At 37.1% G+C, this 24,335-nt stretch overlaps 2 pseudogenes; both read right to left on the bottom strand.

Annotated features, from left to right (window-relative positions):
- Positions 1–1,730: 1,730 nt before the first annotated feature.
- On the bottom strand, positions 1,731–4,891 carry LOC107517712 (annotated as a pseudogene).
- Positions 4,892–11,434: 6,543 nt separating this feature from the next.
- Positions 11,435–24,335, bottom strand: part of LOC107517713 — a 94,077-nt pseudogene continuing 81,176 nt past the window's right edge.

The following is a 24,335-nucleotide window of genomic DNA, read 5'->3' as shown; positions in this document are numbered from 1 at the left end:
ATGGAAGCCAATTTCACCCTGAGTTTATAAAGGAGTAAAGAATGAGTCTTAAAATAATTATATTTTTAGAGTAAGCCTTTAAAAAAATATGTAAAACCTAAAGATTAGTAACAGTAACTACTTGAAGGTGATTTAAGTTATTATTTAAGAGTGTTCCTTTTCTCCTCTAATTCGGTAGCCTCCAGTGGCTTCCACCTTACTCCGAATCCCAGCCCAAATAGCCAGACTGTGGTTGTGGAACCCAATCCTGTTTGGCACCTTGTCCTATCTGACTCCATTTTCTGCCACCTTCTCCTCCCCAGCTTTGGTCTAAGCATATCAGCTTTTCCACTACTGCTAGTCTTGATCACCTTGAGGATACTTCTGGTACTGGTTGACCTCCTTCAGGTATCTCTTTGCAGGCATTTTATCAGTGATGCCATCCCTACTCTCCTACTCTTTCTGACTTTTCATGGTATTTCTTAACTCCTTTCCTTGATTTATTTTTCTTAGCACTTATATTCCTCCTACATACTTCTTAGATTATTATTTAATCATTTATTATACCCCACCCCCGCCCCTGGTACTATTTAAGTGCCTTGAGAACAAGAAGTTTTCTCTTGTTCACTGCTGCATCCCCAGGGCCTGGAAAAGTGCCTAGCATATAGTAAACATGTTCAATTCAATACATACATGTTGAATTTATGGATGGGTTATTTAGTTAAATTTCATTCTTGATATTTAGATAGAACAGCAATCATGTCTTATATTGTGTAGGAATTTAGAAGTTCTTGGACTTTTCAATCTAGGCTACTAAAAAACTAGTATTCAAAATACACAGAGGTAACAAAAGTCTACCTGGGATTCTAAATAACTCAAAATATGGGGGTTGTTGTAAAACCTACTGAAAGTAGAAATCTACATGCTAAAACAAATCTACATATAAATGTGAGCAGATCACATTAAGGACCCAGATTTAAGGACTAAAGTGGGGCCCCAGGAAGAGAAAGCAACTAGTTAACAATTGTAGCTTCCTTACTAGGTTACTTTCTGATCTATAGCTATTTTTCCAACCTCTTGGATGATTTTTTTTTTCTAGGAGGATATGACTTTTCCCTCTTTCTTTATTATATCTTACTGTTTTAGTTATTTGCTTTGAGATCTTTAACTTGAGGCATGTTGTTTGTAATGAGCTAAGGAAGGCACATTGGCTCTTTTGAAACTTTCATTATTGTTAAAACTAATGCAGTGAAGTTGAGCCCCCTTCTGGGGCTTCCCTGTAGTCATTGCTTGCTATAGGTAAATATTCATAAATCTGCTATCATGGAAATGAAATAGAATGCCTCAAAATTACTTTGGGGGCATAAGAAAGGCCCTGAAGAGTGAAATGGGAGGATGCATTTTATTTTCAGATTTGGAATTAAGAATATATTTTCTGTGAGTGGATGATATGCTCTGCCCTGGAGAAGAATTTCAGGAACCTGAGCAGATTGTGTTCAGGGCAACACTTACACAGTGAGAACAGCAGGTTCTACCCACACGTGTATGGGGACCCTCTGAGGGGGCTGGTGGTGACTTCTTAGGAGTGCTCATCAGTAAAAATGGACCATTGGCACTGAGTGAGTTTTTGGAATACACCTTCTTAAAACTCCTTGATGCCTTCTTATGCTGGTTAGAGGATTTTTTTTCTTTAAATTTTATTTTCTGTCAACCTTATTTCCATTTTGTTCAAGAGTTTGTGGAAAAACAGCTTAAGACCATTCAGTGGTTGTTCCTGCCTCCCGGTGGCCTGAGCAGTGAGGGCTGCAGACAAATCTTCAGTGGCAGGCAGAGTGCTCTGGTATTCAGTAGGAAACTGCTGAATAGGCATCGAGGGCATCTATACAACTTCCAGATCAGTTTGGACCTAAGATTGAATAGCAGTGAACTCGGGAGCTGGAGCAGTCTATTCACCCTGAGATTCCTCCTTGGTCATGTCTTTTCAGCAGCAGCCGTCTCTTCCTTTTCAATCTCTTCAGGATCTCTGTGGAAGTAGAGATCAGGCGTGATCTTCCATGGGTGTTCACTGGAGATGGTGCCACACATGCACAGGACTTCCTGGGCCAGCGTCTCCCATGTTGGACACACTGAGCAAGCCCCCTTGTTGTAAGGGATGGCAATGTCTGCGCAGCACAGAGGAGAGTTTGTGTTACACAGTACAACGTTAATGTAAGATATCTCTGTGAGAGGCTGGTGGTCAGACCTGGGATCATTAACCACCAGAAGTCTCATCTTCTAGAAGGCTGCCTGGATCTGGTTAGTGAAGGTTCTAGGAGCGAAGTAGCCGGCAATAGAAGTGGCTCCAGTGGCAGCCGTGAGCTTCAGCATAAGCTCGCTGCCCAGTATTCCTGGATAAAATGACACTGACATCGGCTGGGTTTTCAATGGCAATGATGGCACAAAATGCCAGCAGAAGCATCTCCCAGGTTCTCTTTAGATTTATGGTGTAGATACTATCACTTTTCCTTTTGTAGATCTACTATTCTATTTGAAAGTTAATGTTGGTGCCACCTAAGTGAGTTTCTGCTAAAAAGAGTTTGAGAACATTTTCTTTCTTCATTTGTTGGACATCAGCGCTCTGGACATTGTGAACATTTCTGTTTAAGTTATGTGGAAACCAAGAGCAATGGCATAGGGGCCTCTCTCTGGGTAGCTCAGAAAGGCAAAGATTTTCTTTAGGCCAATATACATTTACCAAATACTACTGGTGAGGGAGGTGAAAGTGTGAAAATCCTCAAGAAGGCCCTGTCCCATCTGTAAAGAGTTGATAAACTAAGTAACTTCTGATGGCGGCCATATTGTTAGGTCACCTTTAACCTCCTTTCCTCTACTCCTGTGGGAAAATCTAGGTTCTGGGGTCAAGGGCAGAATGGTTCAGTGATTTGGGTGAATCGATGAAGGCGGTGTATTTAATCAGAGGCTGTTTCCAGAAAGAGTGAGAGAGATAGAGATATCTGTTCTTCAGAATCATTTAAAGGATAACTATAATCTAGAAAATGAAAAGCATCAGCAGTATTTGCAGTTGTGGAATGTCAAGGTCAGGATTAAAAAAAAAAAGCCTGAGAGGGCACTCTTGTCACTGATTTCAAAGGAGCTAATTCTTAGGGTTATTAGCTGCTTCAATTTACAACGCTATATACTCTCGAACATCACATGCTTATTATCAAAAATTAAAGAAGTGTGGTACTGAGATTTGAATTATATTTTAGATAATAGATTTTGGAACATGCTTTATATTGTTAAGATTGATCTAAACCGACAACTAAGAAAGGTTTCCAGTAGGCATGGAATCTCAGTTATAAATATGTTGTTTCCATGAGAATGAGAAAAGCAAGGAAAGACTCCTTTGTTTTTGTTTCCATCATGGTGTCCAGAAGTAGGCAAAATTGTTGGGTAGCTAAAGCCTTGCTTTGGATTCTATGGCCTCTACTCTCTGTGGACTCTCTGTGTCTGCAAGTTCTTAGCCACCCACTCTATCTTAAGCTTTCCTTTTGAGGGAAACAGAAGTGTCCTATTTTAAAAGACGAACAGTAACTTAGTGGGTATATAGGAAGTCAGAGAAAAATGTTTAAATGGCAGATTTTCAGGCTTCTGTTATTTACACGGGAAGTCGGGAGGTGTGGAAAATTACGTACTGAGTCCATGGTAAGGCTTGCTTGTTGCAGTGGCTCTAGCTTGTCCTCCTACTCCTGCCCTTTACTTATTCCAAGGCAACCTATGCATGAGTGCTAGAGAAAAAAAAGCTTCATTAAATATGTTTTTTTTTTTACAAGAATTATCAAATAAAAAGTGACTTGCCATTAGATATGGCCATTATCATACACACATCTATCTGGTTTCCATAGTCCTTTACTGACCCTTGAATTCTCCTTCTTCTATCAACAACCTTCTGGTTCTTCCATTTTTAATCCTAACGAAAACATTTCTCATGATCGCCTGGACTTGCTTTATACAAACAATTTTTTTTTCATGTCTTGGACTTGCTTATCATAACTTCTGTGCTTCAGCCTTTGACATTTCACCTCCAAAATGCCTTTTGTTCCCTGTCCCACCAGACTGCATACCTTTGCTCAAAAAATTTTGCCTAAAAGTCCACTTCCCAGCCTAGCACATTCTGATCACATCTCTGAAGGGATACTCACCAACAATTCTTAGTAAGTTTTTTGTGGTATTTCTGGACAGAAAAAAATTACTCTGTCTGAATAAAAGCCCTTACTTTATGGTTTAAATCTATGGGCTTTCTTTTTTCTTACTTTGTTTTCTTAGAATATGAAATATACCTTGTCACCCTTTTCCATTTAAAAGTTCCTCATAAATTTAAAGCTTATTACAAAATTGCCTTTTAACTTATTTTTCTAAGTACTTTGTTTCTTTTACTCCTTTATTACTGGACATGTTTTTTCAAATTTTGATTATTACCTGCAACTTATCTTTATATCAGACTCAGAAATATCATATTTCATCAATTCTAAAGTTATCTTTTTTCTCACATTTTAACATATTATATTTCAACATATAACAGGATTCATCTTACAGTCGATGACATTTTACAATTATTAATGACAGTACTTTTTTCTTGGTGATAATTAAAATGAAAGTATATCTTGAGTGATTAAAAAGGCAAACGGAATTAGACAAGATTAAAGGAGATTAAAAAGAAATGACAACCAAATGTAATATGTGATTTTTGATAAGATCTTGGATTGAAAAAAATCAAGATCAATTAAAGTTTTATCAATTAAAAAATTGGCTTTATTGAGGTATAATTAGAAACTAAAATTATAGTATATTTTAAGCGCATAGTGTGATGATTTGATATATGCATACATGTGAAAGGATTCCCACTGTAGAATCAACATACCCATTACCTCATGTTTACTTTTTTGTGTGTGAGAACACTTGAGTTTTACTCTCTTAGCAATATCAGTTATACAGTGCAGTATTTTCAACCATAGTCCACATGTTGTGTATTGGATCTTCAGACCTTATTTATTTTATAAATGAAATTTGTACCCTTTTATCAGCCTCTCTCTTATTTCTCTTACCCTCCAGGCCCATGGTAACTACCATTGTACTCTACTCTCTTTTTAAAGATTCCTCATATAAACATTACCATACAGTATTTATCTTTCTCTGTGGCTTATTTCACTTGTCATAATGCCCTCTAGTTTCATCCATGTTGCCACAAATGGCAGGATCCTTCTTTTTTAACACTGAATTCATATATATATATATATGTATGTATGTATGTATATATATATGCATTCACATATATATATATGAATACATACACACACACTACATTTTCTTTATCCATTAATCTGTCAATGAATACTTAAGTCGTTTCCATACCTTGGCTATTGTAAATAATGCTGCAGTGAGCACAAAAAGTGAAGATAACTGGTGTCGTTTTGTCTTCAGATATATATCCAGAAGTGGGATTGCTGGATTATACCGTAGTTCTATTTTTAATTTCTTGAGGAACCATCATACTGTTTTCCATAGTGGCTGTACCAATTTATATGCAAACCAATAGCGCACAAGGCTTCCCTTTTTTCCACATTTTCCCCAATAGATATTATTATTTATCTTTTTAGTGATAGCTATTCTAATAAATAGAGATGAAAAGATAGTTGTGAAGTTGATAGTTGAAATCTTTCAAGATATTTTTGATTTTCCTTTTTATTTCTTTTATGATTCATTGATTATTCAAGAACATGTTTAATCTCCACATACTAATGGATTTTCCAGTTTTCTTCTTATAATTGATTACTAGCTTCATACCATTGTGGTTGGCAAAGATGCCGTATATAATTTCAGTGTTCGTAAATGTATTAAGAACTGTTTTGTGGCCTAATGTATGATCTGTTCTGAGGAATATTTCATGTGTGCTGGAGAAGAATGAATATTCTGCTGCCGTTGGATGGAATGTTCTGTTATGTCTGATAGGTTCAGTGGTCTTATGTATAGTTTAAACCCAATATGTTCTTATTGATTTTCTATCTGGGTGATCTATTTATTCTTGAAAGTGAGGTATTATTAAAGTCTCCTACTACATTCTATTGCTCTCTATTTCTTCAGATCTGTCAATATTCGCTTTATATATTAGGTATTCTGATGTTCGGTGTGTAAATATTTATAATTGTTATATCTTCTTGATAAAGTGACTCCTTTTTCATTATATAACTTTGTCTCCTGTTATAATTTTTGTTTGATAAAAGTATAGCTACTCCTTTTATTTTTTGGTTTCCATTCACATGGAATACCTTTTTCCATACCTTTACTTTCATTCTGCATGTGTACTTAAAGCTAAAGTGAATCTCTTGTAGGAAGCATATAGTTGTTTTTGTTTTTAATTTGTTTAGTCACTGAGTCTTATAAAAATTTATTTATTTTAATTAGTTTCAAGTATACAATACATTGGTTAGACATCTATATAGTTCATGAAATGATAGCCCTATTTGCTCCCTCCCTTCCCTGACCCTCCGCCCAGCCAATATATTAATGTTAACTGCATTCCCTATACCGTGCTCCCCATTCCCATGATCATCCTTTAGCTACTAATTTTTACTTCTTTACCCCTTCACCCCACTCTCTTTTCCCCCCATCTGTCACCAAATTATCCAGTATAATTGTGAGTCTTTTTGATTAGTTCGTTCTTTTTATTCCTTAGATTCTTCATATAAGTGAAATCATATAGTGTTTATCTTTTTGTTTCTTACTTAAATACCTTCTAGGTCCATCAAAGCAATATCTTTTTCTATCCCCTTCCTTTTAGTCTGTGTGTATCTTTTAATCTGAAGTGAGTCTCTTGTAGGCAACATGTAGGGGTCTTGTTTTCTTAATGATTTGTCCACTCTATCTTTTAGTTGGAGCACTTAATTCTTTTCCATTTGAGGTACTTATTGATAGGAATGTAGTTGTTACCATTCTTTTTTCCTGTTTTTGATACGTTTTTTCTTCTTAAAGAAGTCTCTCCAACATTTCCTGTAATACTGGCTTGGTGGTGATAAATTCCTTTAGTTTATTTTTGTCTTGGAAGTTCTTTATCTGTCCTTCAACTTTAAATGATAGCTTTGCTGAATAAATTATTCTTAGTTGTAGATCCTGGGTTTTCATCACGTCGAATATTTTGTGCCAAACCCTTCTGTCCTGCATGGTTTCCTTTGAGAAATCAGCTGCCAGTCTTATGGGTGTTCCCTTGTAGGTAACTATCTACTTTTCTTTTGCTGCTTTTAAGATTCTTTCTTTGTAGTTAAACTTTGGCATTTTAACTATGATGTGTCTTGGTGTGGGCTTCCTTGGATCTCTGATTTTTGGAATTCTCTGAGCTTCCTGGGGTTTTATGTCCATTTCCTTCACCAGTTTAGGGAAGTTTTCCATCAATTTTTCTTCAAACAGCCATTCAACATCTTGATTTTCTTCAGTTACACTGATCAGATGGCTATTTGGACTTTTAATAGTGTCCCATATTCTCCTTAAATTATTTTTAAAGTCTTGGCATCTTATATCTTGCTCTTCTGATTGTGTATCCTTGGCTTTCCCATCCTCTATATAGGGCATTTGATTCCTTTCTTTATTCATGTTGTTTATTCCTTTCTTTATTTTGTTTAACATACTTCTCATTTCAGATAATGTGTTCTTCATTTCAGACTGGTTCCCTTTTGTAATTTCCATTTCTATTTTTATGTTTTTATCAATTTGTTTTTCTCTACACTCCCCCCGGAAAAGTTCATTGAGCATCTTTATAACCAGTGTTTTGAACTCTGCATCTGTTAGATTATTTGACTCCATTATGTCTGGATCTCTGTTCTGTTCTCTCATATGGTTTCTGCTTCTTTGTCTTCCCATATTGACTGCCTTTCTGTGTCTTTTTCTATGTACTAAGCAAAGCTCCTAAGTCTCCCAGTCTTATTAGTGTGGATTTGTGAAGTAGTCATCCAGTGGCACAGCCCTGAGAGGGGTTCAGCTGCGTGCCAAACTTAGGCCAAGCCTCTATCTCTCCAGAGCCATCTGTCAAGATTCAGCAAGCTGTGTCTATAGTTGACTCAAAGGGCCACACCAGAAACCAAGGCCACTTGCCTCCAGTGTGAGTCTAGATGCTACTTAACAAGGAGCACTTGACTCTCTTAGGATACACGTAGATGTGGCTTGGGTGGGGCTCAAGTTAGGATAGGCAGGATTTCAGGAAATCCTCTCAGTGGAGTGACCTCTTATCCAGTTTGATGACATCAGGGCTATGGCACCTCCGTGTCCCTGCACTGGGAGGAGGGAGGGCTCAACAAGGAACAATGAATACTGCCAGCACTACTGTATAGAGTGAGTCTTTCCCTGGCCCTCACTCCGGCAATGTCTCCCTGTAAATCTCTGGTGCTCTTTATGTAGCCATATCGGTACTGGTGTTTAGAACAAGCAAGTCCACCAAGGAGAAAATCCACTCGTGGATGTGGCCCCTTTAAGAGGAGTCTGCCGCTGCCACTGCCTCAACCTCTGTCTCACTCAGCTCCTCCAGAGTGGGCAGCCTTGTGTCCTCGCCCTGTCCTACCTTCTGCTGTTGCAGGGTGATTTCTTAGATTTTTTCTTAGTTGTATGGCTTGTTCATCTAGATCCCAGGTGATTTTTCCTTGCTGTTTGCTCCTTGTTTCCATCACAATTTTTTTTTTGTATTTTCTTCTTTTTAAAACACCTACAGCACCTGATATTCCTAGGTGGCCCCCCATCCAAGTGTTAACCAAGCTCGAACCTGCTTAGCTTCCAAGATCAGACAAGATCAGGCACATTCGGGGTAGCATGGCTGTAGACTCTGTCACAACTTTGATTTGGTTGCCAGATGGACGAATACAACCTCTATCATCTATCCCATTTTTCACCCTCCACTCTGCATCTTTTGATGGGAGTATTTAATCCATGTATATTTAAAGTAATTATTAATAAGTAAGTACTTTCTATTGCTATTTCATTAATTATTTTCTGGCTGGTTATTCATCCTTTTGTTCCTTCTTTATTCCTCTTTTGTTCTCTTCCTTTGTGATTTGATGATTTTCTATAAGGTATGCTTTGATTCCTTTCTCTTTGTTTTTTTCTGTATCTCTTATCTTTTTGGTGATAGCTATTCTAGGTTTAGAATACTAACCAAAAATCTGTATTGTTATCATGAGGCTTACCTAAACATATTATATCGATAACAATTTATTTTAAGCTGATAACAACTTCAAATGTAATAAAAATCTCTACAGCTTTACATCCTCATTTTGTTTCTGATATCACAGTTCATATCTTTTTTACAGTGTGTATCCATTAACAAAATTTTGTGGTTATAGTTATTTTAAATATTTTTATGTTTTAACCTTTATACTGGAATTGTAAGTGATTTACCCACTACCAGTACAGTAGAGTATTCTGAATTCAACTATATATTTACCTTTAGCGATAAGTTTTATACTTTTAAATTGCTTTCATGTTACCACTTAGCATCCTTTTATTGTAGTTTGAAGAACTCCTTTTAATATTTATTGTAAGGCCAGTCTGGTTGTGATAAACTTCAACTTTTGTCTATGAATCTCTTTATCTTTTCTTGTGTTCTGAAGGACAATTTTTCCAGGTAGTATATCTTCGGTTGGAAGTTTTTATTCCCCAGCACTTTGAATATATCATCTCATTTCCTCTGATCTGCATGGTTTCTGTTGAAAAATCCACTAATAGTCTTATAGGACTTCCCTTATATGTAACAAATTGCTTTTCTCTTACTGTTTTAAAGATTCTTTCTTTAACTTTTGATCATTTAATTATAATGTATCTCAGTGTGGGTCTGTTTTGATTCATTATATTTGGTTCTTTTTAGGCTTCCTGGATCCGAATGTCTGTTTCTTTTCCCAGGTTAGGGGAGATTTCAGCCATTATTTCTTTGATTAAGCTTTCTAAAACTTCCCCTCTCTCTCTTCTACTTCTGGGACCTCTATAGTGCATATAATGGTCTGCTTTATGGCACCCCATAATTTCTGTAAGCTATCTTTACTCTTTTTCATTCTTTTTTTCTTCCCTGACTAGATGACTTCTACTACCCTGTCTTTAAGTATGCTGATCCTTCCTTCTGCTTCATCTAGTCTGCTATTGAACCCCTCTGTTGAATTTTCAGTTCAGTGATGGTATTCTTTAGCTTTATATCTATTTGGTACTTTTAAATATTTCCTATCTCTTTGGTGAAATTTTCACTTTGTTTTTTTTATTGCTCTCCTGACCTCACTGAGCGTCTTTGTAACCAAAATTCTCAACTCTATTGTATAAGTCACTTATTTCCACTTTATTAAAATCTGTTTCTGGAAATATATATATTTTTTAAAAAACATATTCCCTTATTTATTCATTTCCCCTGACCTACTATTGGTTTCTGTGCATTAGGTAAAACAACTACCACTTCCAGTCTTGACAGAACGAAGAACTCATGTAGGAGACGAACCTCATCAATCAGCCTGGCTCAAGCTCTTGTTTGCATCTCACACCTTTTTGCTCATCCAAGCCACAACCTTTGTTTTAAGTGACTTCCAGGAGTTGAAGGTATGCAAAGACCCATTGCTGTACTAAAGGAGAATACTTCAGTCAACATCTAGATGTAGGCTGGTTAGAAGCTGGACTCTCAGGGAGCAGCTGGAAAGGTATGTAGCTAAGTTCCTTTCAGGGAGAAACTGGGAGACGGGCATTTTAGCCTGGGTACATGTAGCTGTGGGATGGTCCTCCTGCACCCATTTAAAAACTGCTTCTTTGTTTGCTACAGTCAAGGGGGACTTGTGAATGCAAGCCCCATTGGCTTTTAAAGCCATATATTTTGGGTCTTGTTTTAAACTTCCTGGTAGGGTACTAGTTGTATGATCCAAATTCTTCACTCCTCAGGGAGAAGCTGGGAGTTGTGAGTTCCCTTCAAATTGTGTGGTGCTGTGCTGAGAGTGAGGTTTAATGGAGAGAGCATGTCCCAGCCTTTCCTACATGTTTTGATGTGGGTATTTTCTTGTTTGAATGATATATGGGATTTACTTAACTAGATTTTTGATTTCTCTTCAAAGGAATTGCTTTTTGTGTAGCTTTACATTTTCAATGTGCCTGTGGGGGGAAGAAAATTCAGTAGCCTCTTATATCATCATTTTGGTCTAGAGTTGAAAGTGTTTTATTTTTTTATAACTGGGGGAAAATTAATATGAGCTAAAATTAGAGTATAATATTAAATTTGTTGGTTATGATAATGTTATTGTGGTTATGCAGGATATTATTCTTGTTCTTTTGAGGCGCTTTCTAGAGCGTTTAGGAGTGAGGTCACCTTGCAACTTACTTTCAGGAAAAAAAGTCTATTAGAGTGTTTATAAGTATGATATAAATATATATCATACATACACATAGCAGTTGTGGTAAAATGCTGAAACTGAACTTACTTAAAATGAATTGACTTTTTTTCCCCCAGCATCCAAATTCTTTTTAATAACAAGGCAGGATCCAGGATTAGTTTTTGAAGCCATCGCTGGCCCAATGGGCCTCTGGCTCTCTCACACCTCCAGCCCTTAAAGTGCATGTAGGGTTTGGTGTGGCTGTGAGGGGTTCCAGGGGGCTTGCTGAAATGCCTGTACACCTCTCGCCACATGCGAAGATCAGAGAGCAGAATGGTGCCACAGTCCCTGGGGAAGTCCAGTGCCAGTGGGTCAAAGGTGAGGATCTTGCCTCCAGGCTTAAGGATGCTGCTCTATGTACTGCTAACACGATTTTCTCTCACCTTTAGTTTGGAGACTTCTTGGACACACACATCATCAGTTATAGTCTCTACAACTACATCAAATTTGCCCTCTTGTCCAGGAAGCTTCATCTTCTAGATCATCCAGGATATGGACAGAGGAGACTGGTTGGTATGACTCATGAACAACCTCTTTAGCACCACCTGATTGAAGGTGGAGTTGGTTCATCTGGCTAGAGACTTGTACAACTTGACCAGCAGACTTAGGTGGCAGATGTGTGTGGCAGATGTCTACCCCTATGATGGTACCTCCTGTTTCATCAGGCCTGAAGGACTTGTTTTTATTCAATTTATATACTGGATTCTTGACCAAGATAATCCACAAATTCAGGAATTGTATCTGGAATGAACTATGTTTTTCCTCAAGATTTTAAGTACTATATGTCTGTAGTAAATTTAGAGAAATGATAATGCCAACTTCCTTCATAGGTTGGTGTGAAAATTAAATGAAAAATAAAAGCAAAATATTTTGAAGAGAGTTTGGAATGTGGCCCTTACTCACTCATTGGATATTAGTGATTCACATCATGATCGTCATTATCACTATAATTCTAGTCATCATCTTAGGACTTTGTTTGAAAGGACATAATCCAGCCTTTACAAACTTAAACAGAAAAAGAAGATGTTTGTTAAAAGAATACATGAAAACTCAAGACCAAGAATTATGGAGGGAAACCCTGGAACTGGAAAGTTGGCAGGATTCAAGGCAATCACCCTCTGTGTTTCACTTTTTCTGTCTCTCTGAAACTATAGGGTCTTCCTTTCATGCATTTGCTTTATTTCTTTCTGACTGCAGACTAATTTTTTTTTGGTGCTACATGCATAAGGTAGAGTCTAGAAATGATACAACTCTAAGTCTTTATGTCTTCAGTTCATAAAACCAGTTAAAGTTGTGTAGTGTTTTTAGATGACCACTTAGGTACCCATTTTTCAAATTCTTAAAAGAAAATCTGATTGACCCGACTTGGGTCAGGTGTCTATTCCTGATGCAATCTGGTGCTAGAGTGGGACTGTCACAGGTAAGCAAGGGCCCTATGTGTCATTTTTTCACACACCAGCTAATTCTCTGACACCAACTGGGTGGCTAACAATTCAATTCTGACACTTAATCCCAGAATTAGTGCAAACCCCACAGGTTAAAGACTGCCATAGCTTTAGACATTGTCTAATAATAAGGTTACCAGGCTAGCTACATTTCTGCAGGGCCAACTACCATTTTGAGGATTCCCATGATCCTCCTCAGTTTCCCTAATTCACTAGGATGACTCACAAACTCAGGAAAATGCTATTCTTACTAGTACTATTTATTATAAAAAAACAAATGAAGAGTCAAATGAAAAGATACACAGGACAAGATCTAGAAGGCTCTTAAGCACCAAAACCTCTGGCCCAGTGGAATTGGGCTGTGTTACCCTCCTCACACATGGATGTGCTTACCAACTTGGAATTTCCCCAAATTCTATTGTTTAGAGGTTTTTATATGCATTTCCTTATTGTGTGATTGTTTAAATCAATGGCTATTGGTGATTGAACTCAACCTCTTCTTCCCCAGAAGCTAGAGGAGTAGAGCTGAATGCTCAAACCTTCTAATTATCTGGTTGACTTTTTTCATGACTAACTCTTATCTTGAAGCTATGTAGGGCCTTACTGCCAAGTGTCATCTCATTAGCATACAAAAGACATCCATCACTTAGGAAATACCAATGGTTTTATGAATTCTCTACCAGGAACTGTGCACAAAGACCAAATAGTTATTATTTTTTTATTACACCACAGGCCCATAGTATGAGTAGACTCCAGAAGTTCTCAAAGAGTAGTTGTGATATGGCCTGAACAGACATTTCCAATAGTGATTCCAACATGACTTCTGGAAGACAGCAGAGGAAAATAAAGAAACTTACTCTTGAAAGGATAAACTCTATCTTCAAACATATCTCATGCATCTGTTGTGCGCATTGCTCCCCTCAATCTGCTCTATAAGATGCTTCTCCTTGTTTTTTTATCCCCTATCTTAATCAACTCTGACTGCCATACAAAATACCACAGACTTTGTGGCTTTAACAACAGATATTTATTTCTCATAGTTCTGGAGTCTGGGAAGTCTAAGGTCAAGGTGTCAGCAAGAAAGGTTTCATTCTAAAACCTCTTCTCTTGGCTTAAGGTAGCTGCCAACTTGCTATCTGAACACACAATCTCTTTGTGCTTGAGAGGATAGAGAGAGAAGGAGAGAGAGGACGGAAGAGTCACTGGTGTCCTTTTTATAAGAACGCTAATTATATGGATCGGAGCCCCACCCTTATGATCTTATTAACCTTAATTACCTCCCAAGAGGCCTTGTCTCCAAATACAGTCACATTAGGGGTTAGGGTTTCATCATATGATTTTTTTTGAGGAAACGCAATTCAGTCCATAGCATTTGCTGTTCTCAATACTACCAAAATTGCCCCTATCCCCTAGAGCCCAGCACCTTGTTCCTAGAGAATTTTCTTTATAAAAGACTACCAAAGGGGGACTAACCAATGAGAGGATCTATGAAGTTTAAAATCATGCTTTCTGAGAAACTTTGTATTTTAACTACAATGAAGCCTAAGTCTTCATCTTTCCAACAAATTTTATAACTAATTCCTGGAACCTGGAATCAGCATTCATTAAATTTTAAATTACTGATTTTCTTCTTTGACTAGCTCTTGGCAACTTTTTGGAATTATTTTAATTTTTACTTGAAGAATTCTCTCATAACAGTTTCTGAGCTCAGCCTTTTGGGATACATCATATAGGAAAGCCTCACTCTGTATATTAGGTTATTTTTGTGTTGACCCTATTTCTCCTCTGGCTTCTCACTGTATGGAGCCGATTCAAGCTCAGAACTCCCACTGACTTCAGAGGGCTCTAAGGTAAAGTAAGAAATATTCTCACAGAAATTTCCCAAAGATATTTTGGATTTGTAAAAATGCATTGGTATATTTAAAAAGATGTGAATATTAGTCCTGAAAAATGAATGGATAAGAACCAGTCAGACAAAGTCAAGAAATTCTCTTCGATAGTGGAAAAAAAGCTCTTATAAATTCATAATACTTGGCAAATGCACTCATTTTTCTGGGGAGAAATTTTAGGTTCTGTTGTAGTTTCAAAAGCATGAGTAGAATCCTTTAAATTAAATCTTTACTTTGTAGGTGTCAAATATCTACCACGCTATCTTCATAAAGTAAATGTAAAAATTATAAACTATTTTGAGAAAGATATAGAGAACATAGCATTTAAAGTGTATATTCTCTGGATTTCTATAAACTTTCCAAATTTCTCAGGAATAGCTGTTTTAAATTTCAGGTAGGATCTAGACAAGGATGAGTTGTATTTGTAATGTTATTTCGCAGGTTGGAAAATATCACACATCTGTATAAGACTCACTCAGACGCCTTCAGAAAAAAGGAAACATTGTAAATATATAAGGGTAAATGCAGACAGGAACTGGAAATAGGGCCAGCTAGGCTCTGGGGATTGACTCTTTGCAGTCTTGTTTTATTGATCAGAGAAACCACACTAGCAATTTTTTTTTTTCTGTTTTCTCCAGTGGACTTTCACTTCCAGCTTACTGATTGTAGATACCATGCCTGACATATCCAGTTCGATAATCTTTTTTCTGTTTTCCAACGTTTTCATTTTGTCCACTGGAGCAGCAACTCTGGCAGAAGCAGAGAAGAAATGATGGGTGTTCTGGATGTTCCTCTTAATGCAGAGACAAAACAATAGATAAAATTAAAAGTAGACATGAGAAGAAAAGCCCAGGATTCCAGCTGATAGAAAGAATGCTGTGAGGATTTTTTGCACAGCAAAGGAAATGAACAAGAAAATGAAAAGACAACCTACTGAATGGGAAAGTATATTTGCCAATGATACATCAGATAAGGGGTTACTATCCAAAATTTATAAAGAATGCATACATCTCAACACCAAAAACCCCCCAAACAATCCAGTTAAAAAATGGGTGGAGGACCAGAATAGGCATTTCTCCAAAGAGGACATACAGATGGCAAATAGACATATGAAAAGATGCTCAACATCACTAATCATCAAAGAAATGCAAATTAAAACCACAATGAGATATCACCTCACACCTGTAAGAATGGCTGTTATCAATAAATCAAAGAACAACAGTGTTGGTGAAGACGTGGAGAAAAGGGGACCCTCATGCACTATTGGTGGGATTGCAAATTGGTACAACCACTATGGAAAACAGTTTGGAGAGTCCTCAAAAATTAAAAATAGGACTATCTTATGACCCAGCAATTCCACTTCTGGGTATTTATCTAAAGGAAACCAAAACACTAATTTGAAAAGATATTTGCACTGTTATGTTCACTGCAGTGCTATTTACAATGGCCAACATAAAGAAACAACCTAAGTGCCTATTAATAGACAATTGGATAAACAAGTGGTACATATATACAATGGAATATTACTCAGCAATAAAAAATGAAATCTTACCATGAAGAAAAAGGACCAGAGTGGTTTTATGATAAACTAGTCTTTAATGCCTTTCATTTTAATGAACCCATGGCTAGAGGTTCACTGACAAAGGTGACATCCAATTGAGCTCCTGAATTAGCAGTCTTACCTGTGAGATATGTAGCTCTGTTGGCATATTTTAAGAAACATTTCATTGAGCAGATATAGCATCTTTTAAAGGAAAGAATAAATAACTTATAGCTTAAGTTTAATGCAGAGAATGATCTTCATAGTTAGTGTTGATCTATTCACTAACTCGCCTACTTATCAGGTATAATACATTACTGTTGGCAGCTTGATTTAATTGGACTTGTGGTAACTGAATTGAGCACTTTCATTAGGTAATTATTTTGTTACAACAACCATTTTTCAGCTTGCTAGAGAGAAGAAATTTTCTATTTTTCTCAAACTCAAAATGGAACCTGGATTCTTTTCTTTTATAACAAAGTGGAATAAAAGTGATCAGTTATAGAATTAAGGTGAGATTGAGCTATAGGATGAAGAAAAATAACCTTGACTTATGTATTAATAAGAGACAGTGTGCTTTTGAGAAATGAATACAGAATTAGAGTTTCTCAGATTGTGAGTACTGACACTGGGTAGTTTTCACTTTTGAGCAGAGTGATTATTTGTCCCCTACCTCAGTTTCCCTCTGGAAGTAGAGATTTTTTTCCTTCAAACTCTATGCAAGAAAATAATTTCTGGAAAAATAAAATAGAACATAAAGAAGTACTCTTGTCTCTTGATTCTGAACCAATGTCTGTGGATCTAGGGTAGCTTTTTTTATTCCCCAAGCAAATTAATTAATTATTGTTCTTTGACAAGTTTTAATGAAAGTTAGTCATTTGTTAACTTCAGAAAAAGACTTTGTCTTTAAGAAAAGACTCAGGCTCTGAAAATATTGCCTGAGACTGAGCAACTAGGATAAAAGCTATCTTCTAATTCCCACGTACTTGTGAGATTCAACTTTACTATCTTTTGTTCGTTGGCAAGAGCGATTGTAAATAATCTAAGGGTGCTTTAAATTAGACAAATAATTAGTGTTGACACTGGAAAAGCCAAAAAGATCTTAATTAATTTATTTACTAATAGCTATTCTCCATTTATAGGCATTAGCCCAAATTGGGTTTTAAGCTGTGACAAGGGCCACAAGATAAACATTTTCTTTCCCTAAATTTCTGATTACCTGCCAGCTTCTCAGTCTCACCATCAACTGGTCTTTGGAGGTTTTTGTTTGCTAAAGGATTGAGGCTAATTTCAAATAGCTTCCATCTTAAATATATTTTTACATAAGTTCTTTGTGAAATGGTTGGTCAGCATTTTAATTACATTTTGCTTTAGGATTTTTTAAATTTTACATTTTCAGCAAAGAGAATAGAGCAAAGGAAACATTTTTCATTTAAACAAGTGATATTGCAAGTGAAGCCTTCCCTAGTGGATGATAAAAATAATGACATTTCTGTTCCAGAAGCCCAAGGGCCAGAGAGTGGCTATGTTCCAGTCATCGCCATGGAACAAACCATCCCAAGACTTAATGGCACAAATTAACAAGCACTTTATTTTCTGTAACAAATTTGTGGGTTAACTGTACTCAGGGCCATTGCTGAGGACATACTTCTGTTTCATATGATGTTATCTGGGCTGCAGTCATCTGGAACTCAACTGGGCTGGACCATCCAAGTTGGTGCACTTACAAGGCTGACAGTAGGTGCTAGCCATCTGCTGGGAGCTCAGCAGTTGACAGGAGTACATTGGTTTTCTCTATATGCTCTATATGTAGGCTTCTTAAAGCATGGTGAGTGGGCTGCAAGAGAAAATGTTCCAAGAGAAAAGAGAGGAAGGTACAGCTCTCTCAAGGCCCAGCCTCGGAAGTTACACAGATTCTGCCATGTTCTATTAGACTGATTCATTGGGCTGGTCCAAATTCAGTGTGGTTATATGAGGATGTAATAAGAGGGATGGTAAGTGGGACCATCTTTAAAGACTAGCTACTACAAGCATCTAGAATGGAAAATAAGATGGCATTATTTCAAAGTGCTCTTGAAATAATGTCTTGCTCTTATCTGTGACGATCTTCACTGGTTATTGGGATGACTTTAGTTGGACTCAGGAGTGGGTTACTCAGGGCACTCTCTTTAAGAGAAATGGATTTGAGGTAAAAGCTGTCCCAAGATAAAACAACATTACAATGTGACTGGTTTTTTTTTTTTTTTTATAGAGCCATATTAAATAGAGCCAAACCTGCATTCTTTAAAAATTTAAAAAATATATTTATCATTTTAATTATAGTTGACATACAACTTTATATTAGTTTCAGGTGTATAACACAGTGATTAGACATTTATATAATTTAGGAAGTGATCACCCTGATAAATCTAGTACCTATCTGACACCACACACAGTTATTCCAATATTACTGACTTTATTCCCCATGCTATACTCTACATCCCTATGACTATTTTGTAATTAATTTTGTATCTCTTAATCCCCTTCTCGTTTCCTTCACCCTCCACTCCCCAATCTGACAACCATCAAAATGCTCTCTGTACCTATGAGCTTGTTTCTGTTGTTTGTTTGTTTGTTTATTCTGTTCTCTACATTCCACATATGACATTTGTCTTTCTCTGTTCGATTTACTCCACGCAGCACAATGCTCTCTAGGTGCATCCATGTTGTTCCAGATGGCAGGATTTCATCCTTTTTAATGGCTGAGTAATATTCCATGGTGTATGTGTATATATATATATATATATATATATATATATATATATATATATATATCAATATCACCTTTTCTTTATCTTTTCATCCATTGATGGATGCCCAGTAGGCCTCCATATCTTGGTTACTGTAAAGAATGCTGCAGTGAACATATATGGATTTACATGTCTTTTCAATGTAGTGTTTTGGATTTCTTTAGATAAATACCCAGAAGTGTGATTAGTAGGTCCTTCTTTGACTTTTGTAATAGACTTTGTTTTAAAGTCCATTTTTTCTGGTATAAGTATTGCTACCCCACTTTTTTGGTTTGTTTGTTTCAATTTTGATGAAATGTCTTTTTCCCTCCCTTTACTTTTAGTCTGTGTGTGTCTTTCGATCTGAGTGAGTCTCTTATAGATAGCACATATAAGAGTCTTGTTTTCTTATCTATTCAGCCAATTATCTTCTCACTGGAGCATTTAATCCATTTAAATTTAAAGTAATTATTGATAGATAAGTAGTTACTTCCATTTTATTATTCTTATTTTTTTATCTTTTTTTTTTTCTTTTTCTTCTTAAAGAAAGCTCTCCAATACTTTCTGTAACACTGGTTTGGGGTGATGAACTCCTTTAGTTTTTTCTTGTCTGAGAAGCTTCTTTATTTGTCCTTTGATTTTATGATAGTTTTGCTGGGTGGAGTAATCTTGGTTGTATATCCTGGCTTTATATCACTTTGAATATTTCCTGTCAATCGCTTCTGGCCTGCAAAGTTTCTGTTGAGTATTCAGCAGACAGTATTATGGAAACTCCCTTGTAGGTAACTACTTTTCTCTTACTGCTTTTAAAATTCTTTGTCTTTAAACTTTGGCATTTTAATTATGATGTATCTTGGTATAGACCTCTTTGAATTCATATTGTTTGGTACTCTCTGTGCTTCCTGGGCTTGTAAGGCTATTTCCTTTACCAGGTTAGGGAAATTTCCGTCATTATTTCTTGAAATAGGTTTTTGATTTCTTATTCTCTCTCTTCTCCTTCTGGTATCCCTATGATGAGAATGTTGATATGCTTGATGTTGTCTCAGAGGCCCCTTAACTGTCCTTATTTTTTGTATTATTTTTTTCTTCTTCCCGTCTGATTGGGTGTTTTCTGCTATGTTATCTTCTAAATAGTTGATTCGATCCTCCACTTCATATACTCTTAAATCCTCCTAAGGTATTCTTCATTTCAGTTATTGTATTGATCATTTCTTACTGGTTCCCTTTTATGTTTCCCATCTCCATTTTTTAATGTTTTCTATTTTGATGTTAAAGTTCTCATTGAGTTTATCTACTCTTTCTCTAAGTTCATTGAGCAACTTTATAACCAGTGTTTAGAACTTCGCATCTGGTAAATTACTCGTCTCCATTTTGTTGAGTTCCTTTTTTCTGAAGCTTTGTTCTGTTTTATTTATTTTTCCCATGTGGGACATGATTCTTTGTCTACCCATTTTGACTTCTTCCCTGTGTCTATTTCTATGTATTAGGTAGGGCTGCTATGCCTTCCAGTATTAGTAGAGTGGCCTTATGTGGTAGGTATGCTGTGGGTCCCAGAAGAATAGTCTTCCCTGGTCATCTGAGCCAGGAGCTCCAGGTATGTCCCTTGTATGGATTGTGTGTGCCCTCCTGTTATAGTTGAGCCTTGGTTGCTGTTTGCTCATCAGTGGAAAGGATTATCCCTCGGGCTGATTGGTTGTGATGACTGGCTATGACCAGGAGCTTTTGTGCAGGAGCTGACCATACAGAGCAAGATTTTCTTTAACAGGGGTCTGGTGCCTGCCGAGTCTTCTCTTTGGGTCTGTCATCCTCAGATGTGACCCTGGGTGGTGCTCCAGCTCAGACTGAAGCCTGCTACTTAATGTGCAGGCCGGGGCCCCCTGCTGCAGGCCAAATTGAGCTGCAGACTGTACCCTTCCTGGGGCTACCTGACATGAGCCACCAAGCAATTTGTAGATGGTTGCCACCCATGCTGGGCTTGCAAGAGGCTGAGAGGCCAAGCCAGGAACTGAGGCTTCCACTAGAGCTGGACTTGGGGCTGCTCAGCAAGAGGTATGGAGCATGCTGGGTTCGGATGCTGCTTGTTTGTGAAACTTTGAAAGATTTTAATAAAATCTGTAGCATAAGTCCACTGCAAGTGGCTTGGGTGGGCCTGCATGTTGGAAGGGGTGGGATCTCAGGGAATCACTGGGGTGGTGCAACTGCGTTAGCTACATTGATGGAGACTCACATATGGCACCCATCTGGATATGCAAGACAGGTGAGAGAGAGCTCAGCAAAGGAACAATGCCCTCTTCCAGCACTTCTGTCTGGGAGAAATCTGCCCCTCCAGGCCTCACCCTGAAACCAGACAACTTAGTTCCTCCCTATATGTCCTTGGTGACTTTTGAACTGCTGCCCCACTGCTGGAGCTCAGAGTGAGTAAGTTCATCACTGAGTAAGTCAGTGTACAGGCCCTTTAAGAGAAAAGTCTGTGACTCTCTCAGCCTTCCATCTCACTCAGCCACAATATCTGATGGTTTCCACAGGCAGAAGTTTTGGGGCCTTCTCTTCTCAGCACTGGAACCTTGGGCTGGGGAGCCTCACTCTTTTGGGGGGAACTCTAAAGCTGAGATATTTCTCACAGTTCTCAATTGCCATATGCGGGTGTGGGACCAGCCCATTTCATGTCTTCACCCTTCCTACCAGTCTCTTCTGTATGTCATTAGTTCTAGGACTTCTATTCAGCTAGACTCCTAATAATGGCTGTTCTGTAGTTTAGTTGTAATTTTCACATGGTTGTGTGAGGAAGCAAGTACAACATTTAGCTACTCTGCCAACTTGACTGGAAGCCTCCAAACTTGAACTCTTTTTGTCTAAACATTTTCCCAGATATTTTTTTCTTTTTCCTAGCTGCTGTGGTTGCAACCGTTGAGTGCAAGCTTTGGAATGACATTTCTTGGGTTCGAATTACATCTCCTTCAATTACTAGCTGTGTGACTCTGGGTAAGAGATTGGTGCTTGCAAGATTCAGTTTCCTCATCTTGAAAATGGGGTATTTATCTACTACATAGATTGTTAGAATTGAGATAATGCATATAATGTGCTTAGCATAGTGTGTGGAATGCAGTGAATTCTTGGGGAGTGGCAGTTACTGTTATTATGTAATAATGGGTTTATGGGAGAACCTAAGCACCAAGAAGTTGAGCATAAAGTCACAGGTTGCTGCACAGCTACAATAAGATAAGAAGAGATATCCTAAGCCAAATATCTTTGATTTAAGAGGAAATGTCATTGTACCAATGGATCTCCTATTTTTTTTTTCTTGTGCTTATGCCACATTTTGTGCCCTCTACTTCAGATTCATATGATGAGAGTTGTTTTGATGTTGAAGAGGGCCTGGAACTGGAAGGGGACTGGGCAGCAGTAATTGGAAGTAGGCCAGGAACACAAATGTCTGGGTTTCTGTAGTCTCCACCCAGATGTTATGATATCAGAACTTCTTGAATAGTATGACCCTGTGGTTTTTATATTCTTTTAGCTATCAGATACTTGTCAGAAATGAAGGGTAGTGATTTGCATGAGTTATACCACCTGGAAAAACAAACTTTCATATTTAATTTTTTTCTGTTTCCCATGTTCATTTGCCACATACTGTGCTGTGACCTAGTGATTGGAAAAAGAGTGCCCATAAAGGGTTTTCCTGTCATGAAGGGGATGGGTTCTTCTTTTTTCTGACCTGATTGTTCCCATGTGAAGGGACAAAGAGTAACCCTTCTGGCCTCTTGTTCCATCCATTATTTCTTATGAGTTTCTTGGGTAATATCTACTATTCCATGATTCTCACAGCTCCAAACTCTAAGGATATGTTCTTTTACTTTCTGCACTACACTGGATACAATGAGGAAACACTTGCTGTAGGTGTATGTGTCCTGAGGACCCAACCCTCCCTGAAGATGGGCTTTCCCAAGATCTAGTATGGGATAATGGGCAGGAAAAGGTCATACATTATTTGGGTTACAGATTTAGGTTACAGATCTTTCAATGGGCCTGTCAATACTGATGCCACAATGATCAGTGCATTACTTTATCCATTGGTTCTAAACTGGGAGAAAGAAGAAATGGGTATTATTATTAATTCTCTAAAAGCCCAACAGTGGCATTTTCCAGCTCCCAGTTAGCTGGGGTTTCCTGAATGATCAAGAACGATCTGCTTAAAATGAACTCATATCCTACTTTTCTTGAAAGAAATACATATTTGTTAGTATCTATATATGAGTAGTAAAAAAACTTTCTTTTTAAAAGGGAACATATATAGAATTCTTAAAAAGAATATTTTCTTGCATAGTCACAGTTTGTCTCTTAGAGAAACAGGTGTGTTTCTCTTTACTTATTCAACAAATATTTATTTATCACCTTCTACATGCCAAGCGCTATCTTAGGTGTTAGAGCTGTCACTGGAAAGCAAGAACAGGTGGGGCCCTTACTCTTATGTTCGGTCTTCTATTCTAGTGGGGGAGATATGCATGAATATAAAAATCATATAAATTGTTGTATATTTAAAAACAAGCTGTGACCAGTGGTATGAAGTTAATAGTCCACGGTTCCATGCAAATGTTTAACAGATACTCTGACTTGAGCTGTCTGTAGGATTAGATATCTCTGAAGAAATAATGCTTGAGCTAAGGATGAGCACAAATAAATAAATGGAGTTAAGTTAACTGTATTAGTACTCACAGAGAAACAATTAACTGGCCCTTTAACTTTATATTTTATTATCAGTAATATTCTATTAAGCCTTTCTGAATATTCAGATGTGGCAGTGATTTTCTATCATACTTTCCAACTACCCTGACCAGCTTTCCCTAAAGTGAGAACACATGACCTGTCAAAGGATTTTCTTCGTAAATTGTCAATTTATTTTTAATTTATTCCTTTATTCACTTATTCCATCCATCCATCCATCCAAACACATTTATCAAATGCCTGTATATGCCTACTACTATGCTAGTAAATGGGATGTAGAAAGGCTTAAAAACAAAGTCATGGTTAATTGACATTAATTATATCTTTCATTGGGCTCCTACACTATTGTGTATTTCTCTCAGCCTTGTTAAGTGTTGTGTTTATTAACTTTCATGTTTGTCTCCATGTATGACTCAGCTCTATAGTTAGGTAATATATCTCATTTATTTTTGGGTTCTTTGTCCTAATATGGTACATAGTTGATATTTAAGAAATACTTGTTGAATGATGAATTTAATTTATTACTATTATTGAGGAGCATAATATTATATATGAGATAAATAATCACTGTTATTTTGCAG

This window comes from Rousettus aegyptiacus, unplaced genomic scaffold, assembly GCF_014176215.1.
Source record: "Rousettus aegyptiacus isolate mRouAeg1 unplaced genomic scaffold, mRouAeg1.p scaffold_m13_p_10, whole genome shotgun sequence".
NCBI lineage: Eukaryota > Metazoa > Chordata > Mammalia > Chiroptera > Pteropodidae > Rousettus > Rousettus aegyptiacus.
Note: the sequence above shows the minus strand (reverse complement) of the source record. Positions and strands in the feature narration are given on the sequence as shown.